Source organism: Pan troglodytes, chromosome 19 (assembly GCF_028858775.2).
Source record: "Pan troglodytes isolate AG18354 chromosome 19, NHGRI_mPanTro3-v2.0_pri, whole genome shotgun sequence".
NCBI classification, from domain to species: domain Eukaryota; kingdom Metazoa; phylum Chordata; class Mammalia; order Primates; family Hominidae; genus Pan; species Pan troglodytes.
In genome coordinates this window covers 49524718-49549153 of record NC_072417.2, presented here as the reverse complement: position 1 = coordinate 49549153, position 24436 = coordinate 49524718, and the positions used below count along the sequence as shown (strand labels likewise).

The 24436-nt window shown below is 42.4% G+C and overlaps 1 protein-coding gene across 2 annotated transcripts in view; it reads right to left on the bottom strand.

The window, feature by feature from the left end:
• The window catches only part of LOC129137687 (ribosomal protein S6 kinase beta-1-like), a 107454-nt gene that overhangs the window by 64233 nt on the left and 18785 nt on the right, over positions 1-24436 (bottom strand). For both annotated transcript variants that reach the window (XM_063798893.1, XM_063798890.1), the window contains exons 2-4: positions 8374-8447; positions 8201-8300; positions 19-100 (exon numbers count right to left, since the gene is read on the bottom strand). The gene's annotated coding sequence lies outside the window, so the exon portion shown is untranslated. The remainder of the gene's footprint in view (positions 1-18; positions 101-8200; positions 8301-8373; positions 8448-24436) is intronic.

Sequence of the window (24436 nt, the reverse complement as noted above, 5' to 3'; positions counted from 1 at the left end):
TATGTTTATATAATTTACCTGTAAGGGGAAGATCAGGAAGGTCCAAGCATTGAGTCATCCCTTTGCTGGCCGACCGCACACTGCTCTAAGCCAGATGCCTCTGTAAAAACCAGGGGGGCAACAGAATGGTGAGCTTGTAACATCAAGAACAGCACCAACACAGGTGCGTGTGTGTGTATGCGCACGTGTGTGTGCGTCCAACAGTTCTTAAACACAGTGGAATAACTGGGGGAGTTTTTAATTAACTCATTTATTCAAATAGGTAATATATGCAATAGACACAATCCTCAAAAGAAACAAAAAGGGCAAATAGTGAAGAGAAAGTCTCCCTTTCACTCCTGCACCCCAGTTCTCCTTCCCAAGAGTACTCATTACTAATCAGCTTTGTGAATATCTTTCCTGGAATGTTCTCTGTATATTCAAGGACGTGTGTAAAAGCATTCTATTTTGAATGGCCAACAAGTATATGAAAAGATGCTCAACATCACTAATCATCAGGGAAATGCAAATCAAAACCACAGTGACATGCCACCTCACACCTGTTAGGAAGGCCATCATCAAAACCCAGAAAAAAACAAGTGCTGGTGAGGAGGCAGAGAAACCCTTGTGCACTGTTCATGAGAGCGTACAATGGTGTAGCCATTATGGAAAACAGTATGGAGGTTCCTCAAAAACATAACAATAGAACTACCAAATGATCCAGCAATGCCACTTCTAGGTATTTATCCCAAAGAATTGAAAACAGAATCTCAAAGAGATATTTGCACTCTCATGATCATTGCAGTGTTATTCACAAAAGCTGAGGTGGATGCAACCCAAGTGTCCACCACCAGATGAATGGATGAAGAAAAGATGGTACATAATATACAATGGAATATTATTACCCATAAAATGGAAATATTATTCACCCATAAAAAGGAAATCCTGTCTCATGCTACAACATAAATGAGCCTTGAAGACATTATGTTAAGTCAAAGAAGCCGGTCACAGAAGGACAAATGTTGCATGATTCCATGTATGTGAGTGTATTAGTCCACTTCACACTGCTATAAAAACAAGTCAGTTACCTCCAAGATACAATGGGAGTACAGGCATTGAATAAATGCTCCTGTTCCAAATGGGAGAAATTGACCAAAATAAAGAAGCCACAGGCCCCATGCAAGTCCAAAACCCAGTGGGGCAGTCATCAAATCTTACAGCTCTGAAACGATCTCCTTGACTCCATGTCTCACATCAGGTCACACTGATCCAAGGGGTAGGCTCCTATGGTCTTGGGCAGCTCCATCCCTGTGGCTTTGCAGGGTACAACACCCCTTCTAGCTGCTTTCACGGGCTGGTGTTGAGTGCCTGTGGTTTTTCTGGGTGCACGGTACACACTGTCAGTGGATCTACCATTCTGGGGTCTGGAGGACGGTGTCCCTCTTCTCACAGCTCCACTAGGCAGTGCCCCAGGGGGGTTCTGTGTGGGGGGCACCAACCTCACATTTCTCTTTTGCCCTGCCCTAGCAGGGGATCTCCATGAGGGTTCCATCCCTGCAGCAGACTTCTGCCTGGTCATCCAGGCATTTCCATACATCCTCTGAAATCTAGACAGAGGTTCCTAAACCTCAGTTCTTGACCTCTGTGTACCCACAGGCCCAACACCACATGGAAGCCACCAAGACTTGGGGCTTGCACCCTCTGAAGCAATGGCCCAAGCTGTACATTGGCCCCTTCTAGCCACCACTGGAGCTAGAGCAGCTGGGACACAGGGCACCAAGTCCCAAGGCTGCACAGAGCAGGGCGGCCCTGGGCCCAGGCCACAAAACCATTTTTAACTCCTAGGTCACTGGGCCTGTGATGGGACAGGCTGCCACCAAGATCTCTGACATGTCCTGGGGACATTTTTTCCCACTGTTTTGGTGATTAACATTCGGCTCCTTGTTATGTAAATTTCTGCAGCTGGTCTGAGTATCTCTCCAGAAAGTTGGTTTTTCATTTCTATTCTACTGTCAGGCTGCAAATATTCCTAACTTTTATGCTCTGCTTCCCTTTGAAACATAAGTTCCAATTTCAGATCATTTCTCCCAAGTTCAAAGTTCCACAGATCTCTAAGGCAGGGGCAAAATGCCATCAGTCTCTTTGCTAAAAGACAGCAAGAGTGACCTTTGCTCCAGATCCCAGTAAGTTCCTCATCCCCATCTGAGACCACCTCACCCTGGACTTCATTTTCCACATCGTATCAGCATTTTGGTCAAAACCATTCAACAAATCTCTAGCAAGTTCCAAACTTTCCCACATCTTCCTATCTTGTTCTGAGCCCTCCAAACTGTTCTAACCTCTGCCTGTTACCCAGTTCCAAAGTCACTTCCACATTTTCAGGCTATCTTTATAGCAGTACCTGACTCTACTGCTACAAATTTACACTATTAGTCAGTTTTCAAGCAGCTATAAAGACCTTCCCTGAGACTGGGAATTTATAAAGAGGTTTAATTGACTCACAGTTTCACATGGCTGAGGAGGCTTTAGGAGACTTACAATCATGGTAGAAAGGGAAATAGGCACCTTCTTCACAAGGTGGCAGGAGGAAGGTGGGGGAAGGCGGGGACAGAGAAAGACAGAGTGCATGTGGAGGAGGAACTGTCAAACACTTATAAAACCAGGAACTGTCAAACACTTATAAAACCATCAGATCTCGTGAGCACTCACTATCCCAAGAACAGCATGGGGGAAATGGACCCCATCACATCCCACCAAGTCCCTCCCTAGACACATGGGGATTATGGAGATTACAATTCGAGATGAGATTTGGGTGGGGACACAGAGCGAAACCGTATCAGTGAAGAATCTAAAGTAGTCAAACTCACAGAAGCAGAGAGTAGAGTGATGGCTGCCAGAGGTTGTGGGGAGGGCAAGTGGGGAGTTGTTCAGTGGGTACAGTTTCAGTCAAGCAAGATAAAAAAGTTCTAGAGGACAAAAAGATGGCAGCAATAGACATTGGAGAGTGGTAGAATGGGGAGGGGGGCAAAGGTTGAAAAACTACCTATTGGATACTATGCTCACCACCTGGATGATGGGATCAATTGTACCCCAAACCTCAGCATCCCACAATATACCCATGTAACAAACCTGCACATGTACCCTGAATCTGAAATAAAGTTGAAATTTTAGAAAAAGTTTCTGGAGATCTGCTGTACAACATTGTGCTTATAGTTAACCGTACTTAAAAATTTGTTAAGAGGGTAGTTTTCATGGTGTATTTGTTTTACCACCATTAAAAAAAAGCATTTCAGAATGCAGGTGAGAGTGATATTATTCAAGGAAAACCCTTGAAGAAAAACCCTCTGTTATTCTAAAAACACAAATGTTATCACAGGATTCCATTGCTTTGCATACCGTTTTGCTTCTTTCACTTACTGGTCATTCTCTATCTACCTTTTTGGTGGCTTCTCATGGAAAGTGTTACACAAGAGGCCAAGCACAGGGCTCTGGGGCCACATAGCCACCAACCAGCTGCACAACTCTGGGTTACTTCATCCTCTGTGCTTCATTTTCTTTATCTATAAAATGGCACTGATATAAATAGTACCTACCCCAGAGGATTGTTGGGGGGGATTAAATGAGTTCAATCTGGTCGGGTGTGGTGGCTCATGCCTGTAATCCCAGCACTTTGGGAGGCCGAGGCGGATGGATCACTTGAGGTCAGGAGTTCAAGAGCAGCCTGGCCAACATGGTAAAATCCCATCTCTACTAAAAAAATATAGAATTAGCTGGGTCTGGTGGTGCAGACCTGTAATCCCAGCTACTTGGGAGGCTGAGGCAGGAGAATTGCCTGAACCCAGGAGGTGGAGGTTGCAGTGGGCCAAGATGGTGCCATTGCACTCCAGCCAGGGCAACGAGCAAAACTCCGTCTCAAAAAAAAAAAAAAAAAAAAAAAAGAGTTAAATCCAGTTAGAACAATCAAAACATGGCCTGGTACATAGTAGACATTCAGTAGATTTTAGCTGTTTTCATTACCATAATTTATTTGATTGATTCTCTGTTAATACTGGCATTGATATTGATATAAGCATTAGGAAATGAATATCCTGGTACATCTGTCTGTGCACATGAGTGACGAGGGCCATTGTGAGGTTTTCCAAAGCATTCTTTCCCTTAGAGGTCCCACTCCACATCGCATTAAACACAATTCCATGTATCCATGTCTCACATAAATATAATGGTATACAGTTTTCAAAAGTACTTTTATATCTTGCTTTTGAAATGAGCTGAACAAAAGTGACAATATGGGGCATTCCTATCTCATTCATAATCTTGTGGGAAAGCATCCAATATTTCACCATTAAGTATGACGTATGATGTAGATACATAATAGAGACCCTTCATCAGATTAAGGAATTGCCCTTCTATTCCTAGTTTTCTAAGACTTTTCATTAAGAAAGGTATTAATCTTTACTGAACATATTTTCCTATCATCTACTAAGATGACTATACTTTTTATACCTTTGTTAATGTGGTAAATTAACTCTGGTTGGTTTCAGTAGTTAAAACCACCTTGCATTCCTCGAATAAACCCAATTTAACATGATCTTTTAAATGTATCTCTGAGGCCAGGCGCAGTGGCTCACACCTGTAATCCCAGCACTTTGGGAGGTCAAGGTGGGCAGATCACCTGAGGTCAGGAGTTCGAGACCAGCCTGACCCACATGGAGAAACCCCCGCCTCCACTAAAAATACAAAATTAGCCAGGCGTGGTGGCGCATGGCTGTAATCCCAGCTACTCGGGAGGCTGAGGCAGGACAATCACTTGAACTTGGGAGGCGGAGGTTGCGGTGAGCCAGGATCGTGCCATTGCACTCCAGCCTGGGCAACAAGAGTGAAACTCCGTCTCAAAAATAAATAAGTAAATAAATAAATAAATGTATCTCTGAATTAGGTTTTCCAAGATTTTGTTCTGGATTTTTGCATGGAGGTTCATGAGAGACACTGACCTTTTAATTTTCCTGTCTTTTAATGTCCTTGCAAGAATTAGGTATCGAAGATACACTGGCCTCTTAAATGATCTAAGAAAGTTTACCTTTTTTTCTAGTCTTTTTCTAGTCTCTGTATGAATATATATAAGATTGGTGTTATTTCTTCCTTAAATGTTTGGGAGATTTCATGATGAAACCATCTGGGCCTCCTGGCATTTCCTTTGAGAAAATTATTTAAATTACAGACTATCAGGATTTCCTACTACTATTTATGTCAGTTTAGTAAGTGATGTTTTTCTAAGATTTTGACCATCTCATCAACATTTTCTAATTTACAGAGTAGTACTATACAGAGCACTAATCTGTAATCTCCTCATCACTGTTTTCATAATTATGGGATCTTTAGTGATACACCCCTTTAAAAATTAATGATATAGCTAATTTATGCCTTTTCTTTATATCAGCCTTGTCAGAGGTTCATCAATTTTAATAATCTTTTAAAAGAACAAACTTCATGTAGAACTTTTTAAGATAATCTTTTCATCACAAGTACACTGGTAAAAAAGAAATCTGTTTTTGTTGTACTGAAAGCATCTTCCTTTTGTGTTCACTTTTGAAGGGTATTTTCACCAAGTACGGTATTCTAGGAAAGCAGGCATTCCTTCTGCATTTTGCAGACGCCACTGCATTGTCTTCTGGCTTCCATCATTTTTGTTGAGAAGGCAGATGTCAGTTTTAGCTCTTGCTCCTTTGATATTAAGGTTTCTTTTTTCCCTTTGAGTGCTTTTACGATGCTTTCTCTTTCATTACTAGCAGTTTTAGCCTAATGTGTCTAGGTGGTTTTCTTTGCGCTTACTTTGCTTTCGGTTCATGTTGTTCTTGAATCTAGGGCTTAACATCTGTTTAGTTTTCAAAATTCTTGGCCATTATCTCTTCCAATACTGCTTCTGCCCTATCTGTCTTGTTTTTCTTGTTTTCCCTTTTGGGGACTCCAATTACACATTAGATCTTTTCACCCCATCCCATATAGCTCTTCACCCCATCCCATATAGCTCTTATGTCCTTTTCTCTATTTCCTATTCTTTGTTTTCTCTGCGCTTCAGTTCAGATATTTCTATCAACTTGTCTTTAGTTCCTTAAGCCTCTCTGAAAATGTTTAATCTACAGGTAAACTTTGTTGAGTCTTAAATTTAGGCATTTTATTTTTAAGTTACAACATTTCTAATGGATTCTTTTTTATAGATTGTGGTTTTCTGCTGAAATTATCCACCTTGTTACTTATTTTCTTTACTGGATTAATCTCAGTTGTTTTAAAGTCCGTGTCTAATATCTGGATCTCCTGTGTCTGTTTCTGTTGCCTAGTTTTCTCTTGTTTTTTTCATCATTTGGTATTATCTATTTGTATACTTAGTATTTTTAAAATTGACTATGACACCATATATTTTTTTAATGTGGCTATAAGTTGAGGTTCTGGATGATGTAATCTTCCTTCAAAAAGTATTTATTTCTGAGTCCAGAAGTCAGTTAAGATAGGGAAAGATCACTTAAATTCAAACCCATGTTTCTATGGGTTTTAAGACTGAACAAATAAAAGACTTCTTTAAGATGTTAAGGAAGAATATTTTCATAATCTAATAGCTAGAAAGGTCTTTTTAAGGCAGGAAACAAAACACTTAAAATCATAAAGGAAAGCACTGAATACAAGATGCAACATTTTTCTTCAGTAAAATATAACTCCAAAGAAAGTTCAAAGATGAAGAAAATAATAGCATTACATATAAAAAAGTTAAAAAGCACAATATATCAAGATTTCTTACAAATAGGAAAAAGACTAATACCTCAAAATAAATACAGGCAAAGTATGTAAGTTTTCATTCACACATATAAAAGATAGATAAACGGTCTGTAAACATATGAAGTGCTCAACCTTACTGAAGGACAAAGTAAATCAAGTTATTATTGTTCATTTACTTAATCTTTAAAATTTATAGAGTGTGAAAATTCTGGGAAAACGGTACCTTGCATGCTATGAGTGGGAGGGTAAACTGAGGGCAACGTGTCTATCAAGTTTTTCAACGTGCCAAGACAGGTCAAATACACTTCCTTTTCTAGGACTCCATTTTCCTTTTCTAGGAATCAATGTGTGGAAGATCTCAGGACAGGCTCACTTGATTCCATCCTCGTCTCTTTGAAGGGTGACTTATTGACTTATATGAGACTGGAAAGCTAAGGGGTGTATTTGCCAAAGTCCTTAAAGCTTGGCTCATTAAGTGGCCTAGTTTCTGTCAAACAGGCCCCTTCTCAGAGGATGTGGAAGGTACAGGGAGTAGAAGGCTGCCCTTCTGCAGCTTCTCCTGGCAAACATGGCTGGGAAGGCATTTGCTGTTCTGTGGCAGGGAAGTGGAGATTCTTAGGTCTGTTCCATCATCTTCTGGGCAGTATGAGGCAGGCACAGAGCATGGTGTGCTGGCATGGACTGCACCTGTGGCTGTGTGGTCCCAAGGCTGATCCTAGATCTTGGCAGCAGTGGTGGACCTGGGCATGTACCTACAGAAAGACTTCCTGATTCTGGCAGGAACAGAAGCTCCTTTACTGGACCAGCATTGAGATGCTCTGGGAACCCTTCCTGGAAGCTCAGTGGACAGAGCCTACTGCCTTCTCCAGCCCTTCCAGTACCAAATGCCCTGGATTAAATCCCTTTCTGCTTAACTACAGTGATCTCTCATATTTGCAAATGAATCTTGATCCACCCTTATGCAGAAATAGCCCCTTTAGTGGTCAAAAAATTGCATAAGGATCTTCACTTTATTGTTTACCCCAAGTAACCTAAAATCTATCAGTAGAAGTATGGCTATATAAATTGATGTGTATTATATAACCTTTACAAAAAGGAATCATTTCTCCAAATGTTGCAATGTAAAGATGTCTCAGACATATTCCTTTATTCATTCAACAAATATTTGTTGAGCTTCTATCATGATGTGACCATGTTTCACTCCCTGTTACCGACAAAAGATGTGTTAGCAAGCAAAATAAACAAAAATCTTGGTCCTCACGGAGCTCACATTCCAATGATAAAGTGAAATGAGTAAGTGTTGGACTAATGTGTAGTATAACCCAATTTACACAACACACACCCTCTCTCTACACACACAGACACAGACACACACACACATATGTATAAAGAAAAACATCTAGAGGGATATACAACAAACCATAAGCAGTGGTTATTCCTGGGGCTCATCTACCTGGCAGGAGAGACAGCAGCTGCTGGGGAGGTCCTCATTGGTATTTCGCTTAGGGGGCTTCTAAGGGCCTTATGGACAGAAGTATTCTGTCCAGTTCCATCTGCCAAGAAAAGAGATGGGAACATTTACATGTTGTTCCAGTTCAAAATAGCAAATAATACTTTTTGATTTACCTCTTTGGTGACTTGAGAAGTATTCCATGGTGTTTAGTGTGATATTTATTATTCTTTTCTCCTCTGGACTAGAGCTGAATTGGAGAAATGAGAGGGGAGGAGGAGTTAGCTGAGTGGAGGCCAGTCCTAGATGTAGGACAACCGAGTAAAACGAGTATGTTTAAATAATGAGGTGCCTAGGGGAGGAAGGAACAGGAAAGTTCTTGCACAAACTGTGACTGTTAATTCATTTCCCATTTTCACTGACTCACTCACTGGGCTTTCATGTCTTTCAATACGTGTAGTTTAATCTTCATTTAATTTAATTGCAAACTATTTTAGCAGAGATAATAACCGGGTACATTCTAGGATTAATTTTTACTACAGCCTTTTTTTTTTTTTTTTTTTTTTTTCTGAGACAGAGTGTTGCTCTGTTGCCCAGGCTGGAGTGAAGTGGGGCGATCTCGGCTCACTGCAAGTTCCACCTCCCGGTTCATGCCATCCTCCTGCCTCAGCCTCCTGAGCAGCTGGGACTACAGGCACCCACCGCCATGCCCAGCTAATTTTTTGTATTTTTAGCAGAGACGGGGTTTCACCATGTTAGCCAGGATGGTCTCAATCTCCTGACCTCGTGATCTGCCCGCCTCGGCCTCCCAAAGTGCTGGGATTACAGGCGTGAGCCACCGCGCCCAGCCTACTAGAGTCTTTCAATACAATGGCATGTTCATTGCAGTCCAGGAAGAAAGATACTGTTACAGTGGACAGACGCATATTGTTTCTTCTATTTGCTATCTTTATGTGTACAGTATATGTATGAAGTATAGCTATGCATCTTTCTCATACATGAAGATAAACATGACTAAAGGGGTATTGTGAGTCTATCAGAAAATTCCAGGAATCCTGGGAGCACACCAAGATCAGAAGTGACAGATCAACACAGGTGCTCACATACAAGACCAGGTAGAAAAATGTCTAGCAGGCTGCAAGATGGGGATGGCCAAGGGTGCCTACAAAAGGGTCAGGTGCACAGTTGTGACGCCTGGTTTCCTTGGAGATGAAGCCTCTGGCTGACCGTGCTATTTCTCATGAAATAAGAAAATGGCAAATAGTAGTGACCTGAATTTAATGGCTATGAGAGGCAGAAAAGAAATGAGGCAAGGTAGGAACTGGAGAGGAGGAAGAGGTAGAGAGGAAGAGGCTGCTTTTGTGTTACTCATGAGTCAGGCTCTCCATCAGTGCCTCCCCGGAGCCTGGGCCAGGCTCCTGCCTGCAGCAGCTCCATGTGGTAGTACCTGGAAAGTGCCCTTGTGGTTGTAACAATGTGGGGCCAGGGTACAGTCAAGAAACGTTTGATATGCCGGGCCAAAGTCTGAATGTGGAACTTTGCTTATAGAAAAAAATGATTAAATACCAGGGCATCCCAAGTCAAATGACTTGATGAGTGACTTATGGTGGTCATGGGCTCTGAGGGCGTTGGAGATGTTCTGTTAACACACACACCAGGCCACTGGCCAGCAGCATCGACCTTGGGGGACTCTGGCTCTTCATCCACAGGTCTGCATGGCAAAGGTCAAATCAGACTGAAAAGGTGGAGGACGTCCCCATGGGAGAAAAAGACACAGAGGAAAACAGAGCTGATGTGGAGAAAATAAACAAAGCCGGAAGGGAAATTCTAAATTTAACATCCTATTTTCTCTACCAGCTTTGCATCAGGAAATAATGTAGGCATTGCTCTTGATTTTTTAAAAAGCTGTTTCTTGACAAACGGTCAAAAATGATATTTTTATATGTAGAATGACTTGACATTAGCTCTAATTAAGAAGTCTGTATGCTGCAAATTGTGAAAAAATGCAAATGTTACTGATCATAAACATTTTGCTTATTGTCAATGGTGAATGCAGTGGATTGGCTTGTTGGCAAATGCTCCAAACCCCACGTGGCACACAGAGGCTGGAAAGATGAAATCTCAGAGCTCTCCTGCAGCTGGGATTTTGGGCGTGATTTAAGTTCCATCATCAGAAAGACTTGAGCGAGACCCGGAGTGGCACCTGAGTCAGGGGGAGAGAGGCAGGGCACAGGGCGTTCACTATGTGCACAGAGACTGTAGCAGAGACAAGATGCTTCTGGTGCTGGTAACTGTGGTGGCAGCTTTCCAACTGGGTGGGCAGCTTTCTGAAGTTAAGGCTCCTGTCCTGGTGGAGGGAGCAGGTTCCCTGGTGGTCCAATTCTGTGTGGAGACTTTGGGAGCTGCTCCTGGAAGCTCAGCCCTCCCAACAATTCTGCAAGCCATTTAACGCTTTTCCGTCTAAGCCAACGAGAGTGCAATCCATTATACACAACAGAATCCTGACTCAGACATTCTGTCTTCTAAGCCTAAGAGTCGTAACACAACTCTAAAATAACACTGCAATTCTGCATGAGCTGAAGCTCCTGCTCTCACCCAAATTCCCTGGTGTGTTCTTTGTGAGGTTTCTAAGTGTAAGCACAGACTCATAGAAAGTCTTTTATGATAGATCATTGACCCAATCCTCAATCCTCTCATGTATGGCTCCCTTATCTAGGGGACTTTTGCATGTCATGCGATCTCCCTGTGAATGAGCCAAGACAAGGACTCCCAGCCTTCTGACTGCTAAATCATTGCTCTCTTCATTACATCATATTGTCACAGCTGTTTTGCAAGATGACTAATTTATGAGAATAGTTCAAACAACGTATCTGGAAGTAGATTTTTAAAAAGGTCAGTGGAAGTTTAAAATATTTATTTACTGATTGTTTTGAAGTTAATCTAGCTACTCATAAGCTTCTGTGGTTGAATTTATGGTGTACTTAATTCTCTAAGCTTTCCTCTGTTGCTCTGTAAACATGAATAGAATACATTTCACAGAAACAGAACTTAAAACAGTTAACCCACACTGTCTTACACTCTTGACTTCACAGCCCCTGCTTCTGAGTGGAAAAAAAAATCAGTAAACTGAAAACTTCATTGGAAGAAACCATTAGGAACTTAACAAATTGTAAGGGGTTGGGTTTTTAAATAATTTTTAAAGGTTTACTGACAGGAACTGGTTTTCACATTTTCCCCTTTATGTTACACAGAATAAAATCAGGTTGGCAAATATGCAGAAACAGAATGAAATCAGGTTAGGTCTGAGGAGAAAAAAATCTCTGTCTGTGCCAGCCATTCTCAGGAAGGTCATCAAGACACAAAATGGGCCACCTTCTTATCAGTCCATTTAAATGACTTGGTCCCAAAGGCCTCCAAGGACAATCATTTTAAATAACTCATGTTCATTTTCTTCTTTGATAATTTAATGAGAACAAAATAGAGAAGCCTACATTCTGCTGAGGTATTCCTTTCAGTTATCTAAGTTTCTCTGCAATTCAAAATATTGAATGATAAATAGACTCATTCAGAGTGTATAAGAAAAAAGCAAGGCCACAAGAATTAATTTCCAGTACCCCTGTCTTTGGGCATCCTAAAATGTTATTTCAAATGCTCAGTCTGCTTGGCTAGAACAATACGAGTCAGTATGAGAAAGCCCTGCATCATTTAAGCAGATTAGAGAAATACTCACTAAATACTCACCATGTTATATAATTTTGTGTGTGTGTGTGTGTGTGTGTGTGTGTGTGTGTGTGTGTGTGTGTAGGTGTAGGTGTAGGTGTAGGTGTATGTGTGTAGGAGGCATTCACAAAACAAAGCCTGAACTGAATAACCAAAGAAAATCGTTATTAAGAATGCTATTGGTGGCTGGGCATGGTGGCTCATGTCTGTAATCCCAGCACTTTGGGAGGCCGAGGCGGGTGGATCACTTGAGGTTAGGAGTTCGAGACTAGCCTGACCAACAGAATAAAGCCCCGTCTCTACTAAAAATACAAAAATTAGCCCGGTGTGAGTGGTGGCACACATCTGTAATCCCAGCTACCTGGAAAGCTGAAGCAGGAGAATCACGTGAACCCGGAAGGCAGAGGTTGCAGTGAGTGGAGATTACTCCCACTCCAGCCTGGGTGACTGAGCAAGACTCTGTCTCAAAATAAAAAATAAAAATAAAAATAAAAAAAGAATACTATTAGTGTCCAGGCCTGGTGGCTCACACCTGTAATCCCAGCACTTTGGGAGGCCGAGGTGGATCACTCAGGCTGGAGTGTAGTGGCAACACCTCGGCTCACTGCAGCCTCAATCTCCCAGGCTCAAGTGATTCTCCCACTTCAGCCTCCAGAGTAGCTGGGACTAGAGATGTACACCACCACACTTGGCTAATTTTCTTTTTTTTTTTAAGAGATGAGTTTTCACCACGTTGCCCGGGATGTTCTTGAACTCCTGGACTCAAGCGATACGTCTGCCTCAGCTTCCCAAAGTGCTGGGATTACATGCATGAGCCACTGAGTTTGGCTCTTTCTTTAGTTACATCACTGATGAAATAGTTGCTTTGTGTTTAGGGGCTACATTTAACACAACAAAATGAAGCATGTGTTCTGTTTGTCCCCAGCATATAAAACTATGTTAATAACAGAAAATTTCACTGAAACAAATATACATACATAATATGGTTTGGTTCTGTGTCCCCACCCAAATCTCATGTTGAATTGTAATTCCCATTGTTGGAGGTGGGGCCCAGTGAGAGGTGATTGGCTCATGGGGGCAGTTTCTAACGGTTTAGAACCGTCCTCCTAGTGCTGTCTTGCGATAAGAGTTCTCAAGGGATCTGGTTGTTTGAAAGTATGTAGCACCTCCTGCTTCATTCACTCTCTCTCCTGCCAGCCATGTGAATATGTACCTGCATCCCCTTCACCTTCCACCATGATTGTAAGTTTCCTGATGCCTCCCCAGCCATGCTTCCTGTGTGACCTGTAGAACTGTGAGTCAATTAAACCTTTTTTTTTTTTTTTGAGATGGAGTCTTGGCTCTGTTGCCCAGGCTGGGGTGCAATGGAGTGATCTCGGCTCACTGTAAGCTCTGCCTCCCAGGTTCATGCCATTCTCCTGCCTCAGCCTCCTGAGTAGCTGGGACTACAGGCACCCACCACCATGCCCGGCCAATATTTTTGTATTTTTAGCAGAGACGGAGTTTCACCGTGTTAGCCAGGATGATCTTGATCTCTTGACCTTGTGATCTGCCTGCCTCAGCCTCCCAAAGTGCTGGAATTACAAGTGTGAGTCACTGTGCCTGGCAATTAAACCTTTTTTCTTTATAAAATACCCAGTCTCAGGTAATTCAATTTTTTTTTTTTTTTTTTTTTTTTTTTTTTTTGAGACTAAGTCTTGCTCTGTCTCCCAGGCTGGAATACAGTGGGGCAATCTCAGCTCACTGCAACCTCTGCCTCCCAGATTCCAGCGATTCTCCTGCCTCAGCCTCCCAAGTAGCTGGGATTACAGGTGCATGCCATCATGCCTGGCTAATTTTTGTATGTTTAGTAGAGATGGGGTTTTGTCATGTTTGCCAGGCTGGTCTTGAATTCCTGACATCAAGTGATTCTCCTGCCTTGGCCTCCCAAAGTGCTGGAATTACAGGCATGAGCCACTGTGCCCAGCCTCAAAGTAGTTCTTTATAGCAAAGTGAGAACAAACTAATACAGTATAACTCCACTGTATATGACAGGCACAGTACCATGTGTCTTAAAAATGTTATCTAATTTAATTTTCCACAAAACCTCCACACATTATCTCTTATTTTAGAGGAAAATTTGATGATGGTCACATGGTTCATGAATGGTAAATCTGGGATGCAAATCCAGCTCTGGCCAGGCCTTTCTCAAATTTTCTGTTGTGCACAAGTGTTCTATGAGAGGTATACAAGGTTCCAAAAATAATGCTGATGGTATTTCTTCTTAAAATATAATAATATTTAAGAAAAAACATTCCCAATATTTCTTTCAACATTCCTATTTTTGTACAATAATCTGTTCTTACAAGGTGGCAACCCATACCTGTGAATAACATTTGGAGGCCAGACTTTCTGATGGTGTGTCACACACAGCAGGTGACACGCACGCACCCTATAAGCAGGCAGCGTCTCCACAGAGCACAACAAGGTGCACGGCCCTCCTCACCGAATGTTGGTCTGCCTTCTACGTCTTACCTTGTCATTTAAGACCACATACATATATGTCTGTAATTATTTCCCTTTAAAACTTTTATTTAACCTCTCTAATTTGTTGCTTTCTTTGTTATATTAGAGAACAGAGTCTTCAACTGTCAGTGATTGTCTATAGCTTTTACTTCCTCAAGACACCACTTTATGTTGTTTATTCTGATCCAGGCACAGGTGAGCTCCTATACAAGATTTTTTTTTTTAATGTTTAGTAGAAACAGGGTTTTGCCATGTTGGCCAGGCTGGTCTTGAACTCATCACATTAAGTGATTCATCCACCTTGGCCTCCCAAAATGCTGGGATTACAGGCGTGAGCCACCATGCCCAGCCCATGATGATTTTTTAAGTATTCAAGGGTAACTCCATTTGGGAAGCGTTGCATGGCACCACTGCTACCTTCACAACTGGCAGATTAATATTTGTGAAGAGGGCAGGTTGTGCCAACCACATGCTCATGCCTGCTGGGATCTTTCCTGAACACCTGGATGAAGCCCAGCCCCAGGCCTTTCGATTGATCTCCCATGAGTCCCCTCTACCTGTCTAGTTTTTGGACTATACACCCAGCCACCTGAAGTTTTTTTTCTTTTATGTCCTGCCTCTGTGCCTTTGCTCATTCTATGCCCTTGCCTGGAGCGTAATTTTCTCTAAATACTTATTATTGTTTTACACAAAACGAATCTAAGAGAAGTTTGTCCCTCTATTGTGAGACAGAAATTATGAAGTACTCTCTCTCCAGATGTCAAAACAGTATCTTCTGAATTTCACTTTCAAATTTCAATATAAGCATATTCAACAATAAAATCAAACAGGATAAGATGGCAATTTGAACATAAGCATCTTCATCTACAAATCTGAACAAAAAGAATCAAAGAAACAGTAAAAATCTTGTAGTCAGGTATCATCTACAAGCCTACATTTTGAAGAATTTCTGCTAATAGAGAGTATGTGGTGGGGGGGAAATTAAAATAAAATACCAAGAGCTTTCCCCCAAATCCCTTCCAAAGAAAATGGAGATAAGGGAAACCCTCCACTAATGTCCCCCACCCTAGAAGGCCAGGGCTGGTGAGGAGCACAAGAAGCCCAGAGAGATGCAGGGCGTTCTGGCAAAGGATCAGGAACAAGAGGAATTTACATCTGAGGAGGCCAAGGTTGGTTTACCCCAGACACAAAGGACAGTAGTGACAAGGGACAGGGCAGGAAAAGCCATGGTGTGCATCTAAAATGGACGAGGGGCATGCAAATGTAGACCCAGAGAGTTGGCTCTGTATTCCAGGCTCACCAAGCAGAGAACAAACTGGGCACAGGTGAATTTCCCCGTTAGGCACTCACCCTTTTCTACTCTACCTGAGCGTCTGTACCTTTCAATATGTAATATATATGCACCTTCAAGAACCTTCCAACACGTTTCAGTCATAAGAAGATCCTAAGCACTGTCAGGTAAAGGCAGTGGAACTGAGCAGGATCCAGACACTGACCTGGGCCAAACGTCAGGCCCTGCCACACCTGGATCTGCTTCAGCAAGAGAAGGTGATGAACAAAATAATGCCCTGCTTGATGCAAATATTTCTTTTTTAAATTTTTATTATTATTTTGTGTGTGTGTGTGTGATACAGTCTAACTCTGTCGCCCAGGCTGGAGTGCAGTGGCACAATCTCAGCTCACTGCAACCTCCACCTGGGTTCAAGAGATTCTCCAGCCTCAGCCTCCCAAGTAGCTGGGATTACAGGCACGTGCCACTACGCCCAGGTATTTTTTGTATTTTTTTAAGTAGAGACGGGGTTTCACCATTTTGGCCAGGCTGGTCTTGAACTCCTGACCTCAGGTGATTCACCCACCTAGGCCTCCCAGAGTGCTGGGATTACAGGCATGAGCCATGATGCCCAGCCGATGCCAATATTTCATAATACAAAGTGAAGGGGAAACTGCACTCAAGAGAGGACCAACGTTTGTAAATTCATGACCAGAAACAATTTGACACTGATAGTATCTACCTTAAAATTCAATAAAATAAGAAGACATAAATTAAAGATGACAATTTAAAATGAAAGGTGAGTTAAAAATAATATAAGCAATCTAATAACTCATTAATATTTTAAAGCAGATCTAACTCAAAAGAAAAAGAAATGGGGGCATACTTAGGGCAGTTCTCTCCGAATGCAGACGAAATGAATCATGTAAAGGTGAGATTTCAATTCAGTGGACAAAGGATGGTTCTGGTAATAGTGCTGGCATGACCAGCTATCTAACCGGGAGAGAAAGATGCACAGCTCACATCAGATTAAATAAAGAAAGGTGGATCAAACGCCTGCGTGTGTGTGTGTGTGTGTGTGTGTGTGTGTGTGTATGTATCTGTGTGTGTCTGTGTGTGCACGTGCATAAAACAGAGAATGAAACTTAATAGTTTATTTGTAACAAATAAGATTGGAGAGGGAAAACCTTCAAACAAACAAAAAGAAATAACAAAACACTAACAGTTAACATTATATAAAAATATAAACTTTTCTATGATACGGATGTTAAAGCCAAAGGCCTGTAGTGCACTGGGGATAAAAACACATCTTTGGGCAAGCACAGTGATTCACAATTATAATTCCAGTGATTTGGGAGACTAAGGTGGGAGGATCACTCAAGCCCCGGAGCTGAAGACCAGCCTCGGCAATAAAGTGACACCCCATCTGGACAAAAATTCGAATTAGGAAGGCATGGTGGTGTTCGCCTGTAGTCCCCGCTATTTGGGAGGCTTGAGTAGGAGGATCATTTGCGCCTGGGAGGTCAAGGCTTCAGTGAGCTGTGATCGTGCCAGTGCACTCCAGCCTGGGTGACAAAGCAAGACCCTGTCTCAAAACAACAACAACAAAAAACAACCCCCCCAAAACAAAACGAAACAAAAAAACCCCGACATCCCTAATAAAATACTGACTTACAAACTGATGAGAAAGAAACAATCAGCTCAGTGAAAAAATAGGCAAAAGTGCTAAACTAGCAACTCTAGAAGAGAAAGTGCAATTGGTTAGTACACATAAAAATACGCTCAGAGAAATACAAATTAAAATCTAATAAGATAGTATTTTTCACTTATCCTATTGGCAAAAATAAGATCAACACTTTCTGTGGCTGCTCAGACTATGCAGAGATGGGCACGTTCATCAAGAGTGAAATGTCGGCCAGGTGCGGTGGCTCACGCCTGTAATCCCAGCACTTTGGGAGGACAAGGCAGGCCGATCACGAGGTCAGGAGATCGAGACCATCCTGGCTAATACGGTGAAACCCCGTCTCTACTAAAAAATACAAAAAATTAGCCGGGCGTGGTGGCGGGCGCCTGTAGTTCCAGCTACTCGGGAGGCTGAGGCAGGAGAATGGTGTGGACCCAGGAGGTGGAGCTTGCAGTGAGCCAAGATCGTGCCACTGCACTCCAGCCTGGGTGACAGAGCGAGACTCCGTCTCAAAAAAACAAACCAAAAAAAGAAAGTGAAATGTCACAGCAGTCAAGTGAGTAACCTGGAGACATCTATTAAGATAAAAATGTGTATATTCTCTAGAGCGGCAGTCATAGTTTTAGAAATTCATCCTATAAAAATAAAATCACAACTATATAGGACTATATGAATAAGGACTCGTATTATAGCATTATTCATAACAAAGAAAACTATAACCTTGCTGGCATTAGTAAGACAATATTTGAATATTCCAGGGCACGTCCCTCCTGTGGAAGGCCATGCAGCTCTTAAAATGAGTTCTCTTTGTATGTATTGACCTGGAAGGATGCCCATGTTACATGAAATAAAAAGTGAAGGTGCAGCATACTGTGTAGAACATAGTCCTGTTTATATTTAAACACATATAAATGAAGCCTATATATTTTATGATTAATAAAAAATATACACACTGTTACCAGTGATTACCTTGCAGGGTGAGTACTGAAGGAGGAGAAAGATTAGTATTTTTCTTGACACATCTCCATTTTGCTACCAGTATACCTAAATATTACTTCATAATTAGGAGAAAATCCAATACATTAATTCACCAATCTATTCATTTTTAAATTTCAACAAGACACATCTAGACTAAAAAGTCCATACTATATTTTCTGAGATTCTACAGTTTTGCTTAAAAATTAATTTATGCAAAACTAGTGTTTTTGCTCCACGTCCTCTTGTTCTAATAATAAAATCATTCATATCCCAGCTCAACCTTCTATTTACAACTTATATTTAAAGTCCAGCTTGTTTCTCCTTCAAATTCTATTATTTGAGGAGGCTTTGAAGTTCTGAAACTATATTCATGAAAAAATGTAGAACAAAATGACATAAAGGCCCTGCAGAAACATAGCTGGTGATTAAAACTCAAGCAGCAGGCCGGGCGCGGTGGCTCACGCCTGTAATCCCAGCACTCTGGGAGGCTGAGGTAGACAGATCACAAGGTCAGGAGATCCAGACCATCCTGACCAACACGGTGAAACTCCGTCTCTACTAAAAATATAAAAAATTAGCTGGGTGTGGTGGCGGGCACCTGTAGTCCCAGCTACTCAGGAGGCTGAGGCAAGAGAATGGCGTGAACCCGGGAGATGGAGGTTAGTGAGCTGAGACTGTGCCACTGCACTCCAGCCTGGGCAACAGAGCGAGACTCCGTCTCAAAAAAAAAAAAAAAAAAAAAAAAAAAAAAAACCTTAAGCAGCAGACGAGCTTCTGTATAACAACATTATTTAGCATTTTACAAATGCTTACAGATAAAAATACTCAGCAGTACCTGGAGTAAGGATAGGACAAAATGTGGGCTGCAAATACAGTGGTGCCTTTTAAGTTGAGGTTGCAGTTTTCTTACTCTTTATATTTAAAAACATCCAGCAAATGAGTTTTAAATCATCCCAACAACTCTGAATACGAGATAAAGAGCTCCCAGAATCTGCAGTCCTACTCGCAAGTATTTATTTTTACACAGAAGATATCAATGTCTCTTCTTTCTCACACCAAGCTAATGTTTCTAGTGATTCTGTGCTGTCTGGTTTGACACCCTAAAACATCTTCCTGAGTTTAAAGAGCATTCCTGTTCCTAATTTTCCTTTTATTAGACAGTAACTCTTGCCTTGTCTCATCCTTTGGATAAAACAGATACTAGCTTTCCTTTGGATAGCTAATAGCTCCATGCTGAGAACTGCAGGAGGTTTCTGCCTGATGGAGGTTGCTGAAATGGATTTGGATCTTCACAAACACAGGTATTTCTGGACGTTTAAAATCACATTTCTGGAAGTTTAAAATCCACATAAAATTGTGGATCGCTCTGAGTTGAACACTAAGTTTCCAGGCTGAGTTTCATCCATGAGGCTTTTGGTGTAGTTGTCATTCAACCGTTTTCCATTAGATTTCTATTGCCACTGTCACCATGCTTACCTATCTGGCTTAACAGCATCCTTTATGATCAACTGCTGAGACCAGCTTGGTCGGGAGACCCTAACCCAGTGGCCCTAGAGGAATTAAAGACACACACACAGCAACATAGAGGTGTGGAGTGGGAAATCAGGGGTCTCAAGCCTTCAGAGCTGAGAGCCTCAAACAGAGATTTACCCACATATTTACTGAAAGCAAGCCAGCGATAAGCATTGTTTCTATAGATTATAGATTAACTAAGACTATTCCTTACAGGAAACAAAGGGATGTGCCGAAATAAAGGGATGGGCTCTGGCTAGTTATCAGCAGCAGGAGCATGCTCTCCTTAAACAGATCGCTCATGCTATTGTTTGTGGTTTAAGAACGCCTTTAAGCGGTTTTCTGCCCTGGGTGGGCCAGGTGTTCCTTGTCCTCATTCCGTTAACCCACAACCTTCAGCGTGGGCGTCATGGCCGTCACAAACATGTCACAGTGCTGCAGAGATTTTGTTTATGGCCAGTTTGGGGGCCAGTTTATGGCCAGATTTTGGGGGCCTATTCCCAACAATGAACGAAACATCTACTTGTGTTTAGCCCAGCAAGATTCTGGAAATCAAACCAAAGCTTAGTGGTACTTAGTTTCAGATGAGGTAATGAAGTCAGACCCTGTGTGAAGAGGCACAATCAAGACCCCACAGAAGGAAGCCAAACTTTCTGACTTCTGCGGAATAAGCATTACTCAGATCTGCTCTGCCACTGTGCCCTCTCAACATTCCAGCTGCAAATAACTCTTCTTCATGAGACCTGTACTTTCTTTTTTCAGTACAACTTCATTTTATTCTCCAAATAAAAGACTGCTGAAGCTTCTGAGAAAAAGAAAAAAGAGTGAAGGATCATCTTTGATCATGCAGTGAGCTGATTCCAAAATGTGGACAAAAAGCAGACTCAAAGGCAATGATTCCGAGAAACAGTGAATGTCACAAGGAGACACCTGGGCTCTTTATAAAGAGGTAATTTCTCTTCTACACATTCCCCCTTTCATACAGAGATGGCTGCGGCTCCCAATCATGGGAAGAGCTGGGCTGACTTTCTTCCACCAAATGCTCTGCCAGCTGACAGAGCCCACGGAGAGGTGAAAATAGAAATGGGGAGGGAGAGGCTGTAAAGGAGTTACCCTAAGGCAACACGGTCTTAGTTCACAAACGCAAGAATTTCCAGCTTACACTGTCCTACAGGGACAAGCTAATGTCCAGGATAGGCCAATGGGTTTTAATTCCTACTGCTCCAATTTTTTGGAAGCCAAAGGTTTTCGGACATAAAAAAATGTCAGACTACAAATGCCTGTACTAGGCTCCTCCACCAGAACTTCTCCAACAAAGAACTGTGCGGTGAAGCAGAGATGCCCATGATGAACACCACAGGCCCCTCCAGAATTTACAGAGAGGCTTGTGCTTCCCTTTACTGTCAAGGCCAAAAAACTTTTTTTCTTTCATAATTTCAACCTAAAAATCCTAAAGGCCTAAGAGAAGCTTATGTCCACACCGTTCAAATCTGTAAAGATGCGGATTAGGGAATAGGGAGGCAGACACAGCTATTTAGAATTATAGACTGTGTATCTATGTCATAAATGTAAACTATAAAAAAAAAGTACTATGTGAGTCAACAGATAAGGCTGGCTACAGTAAGAGGATATGAGAGGACCAGGTTCTACATTAAGGGCCAAATTAAATGCCAGAAGCCCCTGTTCATCATGGGTGCTAAGGTGAAGTCTGTTCAGAAACTGTTTAGGAATCCTTAGCGGAATGGGCCCCCTCTACCTGGGACAGGGGCTCGGTACCAGAGCATCTGCAGCAAGAGAGCTTGAAAAGGGACCTTAGGGACCCAAGAATCTATACCTCCAACTTCTGCCCTTCCCCTCTCCGCAGCAGCTGGAGAACATGTGCTGAGCGGCTGTGACCCATTAGAGCCATCAGAGCAACACAGAGGGCAGTGCGGGCACATGCAGTGACGCTCGGGCTGACACTGATGTGCACACACGGAGTTAAGCCAATTCCAGCGGAGTCTGCACATGCTGTGCTGCCACACTGCTCACCTCCGAGAGGGGACAACCCAAGAACTGGTGGTGCAGGCAAAACACATTCGAATCACAGACATTCTATTTAGATACCAATAGCATTAATTAGGCACAGATGTTAAGTGTGTTTAATGATCTCTTTTAAAGATGTTTTCCATGGATGTTTACTGGTGTTATATAAACACTGTAAGAATTAGGTAAGTCACCCTGAAATAACAGCATTTACTGTTTCAGAACAAGAGAAATAAACAAACACAGTAAATGCAGAGGTCTTTCCCCGCTGCTGTTACAGAAGCCTTGTGTCATGCACTGCTCATCAACAATGGGGAAACCACTGTGTCAAAGAGGTTCAAAGGATTGCATCAGAAAGATGCTAAGGCTGGCACAGGAATTTCTGACTCTCCCACCAGGGAAAGGTCAGCTGAACAACCAGTCCAGAGAATAGCAGAGCTTAAACGGACCTTGAAAACTACTCACTTTTCCCACCTCTTTTAACAGAGGCAGGAGACGGGGCTGGGAATGAGATGTTGCTAGTTGGCTGCAAAGATGAGGCTGAGAATGAGATACTGCTGGTTGGCTGCAAAGACGAGGCTACCACCTTCCTTCCCCATATACCTTAACATCAGTTATTCTAACTCTGAAATAAAAATATTTTTGAAAGTGTAACAGGGCTGAAGATCATTGATGAGTTAGATAATATCCCACTGTGTAGTCACTGAGTTCCGGCAATAAATGCTGATTTGCATTCCTGCCTGGGTGCTTCATCTCATGCCTATCAGCATGGCTGCAACCATCCCCGCGAGTGCCCATGGGGGCAAACAGTTTAAGAACCAGGTAATCCCGTGTCAGGATCCAGGTGCTTTTTGGGTGTTCTCACCTTCTCTCAGTTGTACTTGAAGATCTCATCAGAGAATGTTCTGCAAGTTCTTTTGCTGTGGCTGAACCAAGGATGACTTTTGAGTTCTCATTAGATGACTGCCAAAGTCAAATTGAGTTTCAATCAAGAACTCATTCAGCCAAGATGGAAACACTGGCTGGCTTCGGGAGCTTGGAGGGTGTGAGTTGGTTTTAGTTCTTGCTCATGGGGTAGGTTCCAGAAGTGACCGAGCCATGAGCGAGTAATTGCCCAGTAGTCAACTCTTCAGAGGTGACAGCTTGCCAGAGAAGTGCAAAATCAGACAAGAAACCATCACTGGCACTTGTCTGACTTCCTGCCAAACACAATGGCAGGCAAAATCATCATGATGCCTGATTTCAGTACCATGACATGTTCTCATTGGTGTCAGTTCCAAAATTTGAAATGTTTTGGGGTAAGGGATTAAACTGCTATATTGAGAAAGTAATGTTGCAAAACACTGGAAAATCAAAAAAGAAAATTCTGTGTTTAAAAAAACAATGACGTTAAGATTGAAGATGCAGGATGCAGCACAGGGAGTCCTAAACTGCCAGGATGCATGCGGAGATTTCCTAGAATACCAGGGTTCACACTGCATGGTATGGCCCGTGTCTCACAGTATACATAAGAAATGCAGCAGCTCATACAAGAACCTGGTTATTCAGGGCTACCATGGAAACTTAGGACTTACCTTTTACCATTTATCATTAAAATAGCGTCCATGAGAAGCAACACAAGTTCTGACTGGGATCTTCTTCCAATGACAGACAATAGGGAAGCAAGACAGAGGCAAACAAACAACAGCAGACACAGAGGCCACCCTGAATGGCCTCACTGCTGTTTCAACAGGGAACACTGCAAAATCTAGTTTTCCTAAAATCCACATCCTTCGGTGGCCAGAGGGTAGAGGTCCGGCTATAAAGTAATGATCTTGTCTGGTGCAACTGTAGTCCCAAATACTCTTAAATGTCACTATTAGCAGAGCTCTCTGGGCTGATAGGCTATGTGTTTCTTCCCGTCCAGAGCAGAGGGGAATGTCATACATCAGCCAAATGCATGTTTTCCACTCTTTTTAAAATAAAGTGAGTTATGTCAAGGCCTTTTGAAGTAGCCCATGGGTGTTGTCAAATAAGTAGGCACATCCCTGGGCCGGGAGGAATGTGTCCTTATTTGGTGGCTCCTCCCCTCAGGAGTGATTCCAGCTTCTCCCACTGCATGGGAGTGACCTGTGCAAGGTGGTGGGCTCGTATTTATCAGTGTGCACTCCCTGCACTAATAAATACTAAGATTCAAGGAGCATCCTAGACAGGACTTCTATTCTTTAAGCCTAGCAGGATACTTGGCTAGAACTTGCCCTTCATATGTAAGTGAGAAGCTTAGCAGCCCCTTATGCTGCTAAGCATGGCAGAAACTGGGCACTGGATGGAATGTTCCTAGTGATGCGGTAGCACTGGTAATGCAGACTGATCCCAGAAAAGAAACAGCAGAGCCTTGCACAGAGAGACATGAAGCGTCTCATCCCTACCAGGGAGCCCCATGCACAGTAATTAAGTGAAAAGCAAGCATGGCCTGGGTGCCCACTAGACTCACGGAGGGGCAGCTCTGCTGGAAACCACCCTGCTGCAGCCCTGCACATCCCCCAGCTCCTTCTGCAGCCAGGCA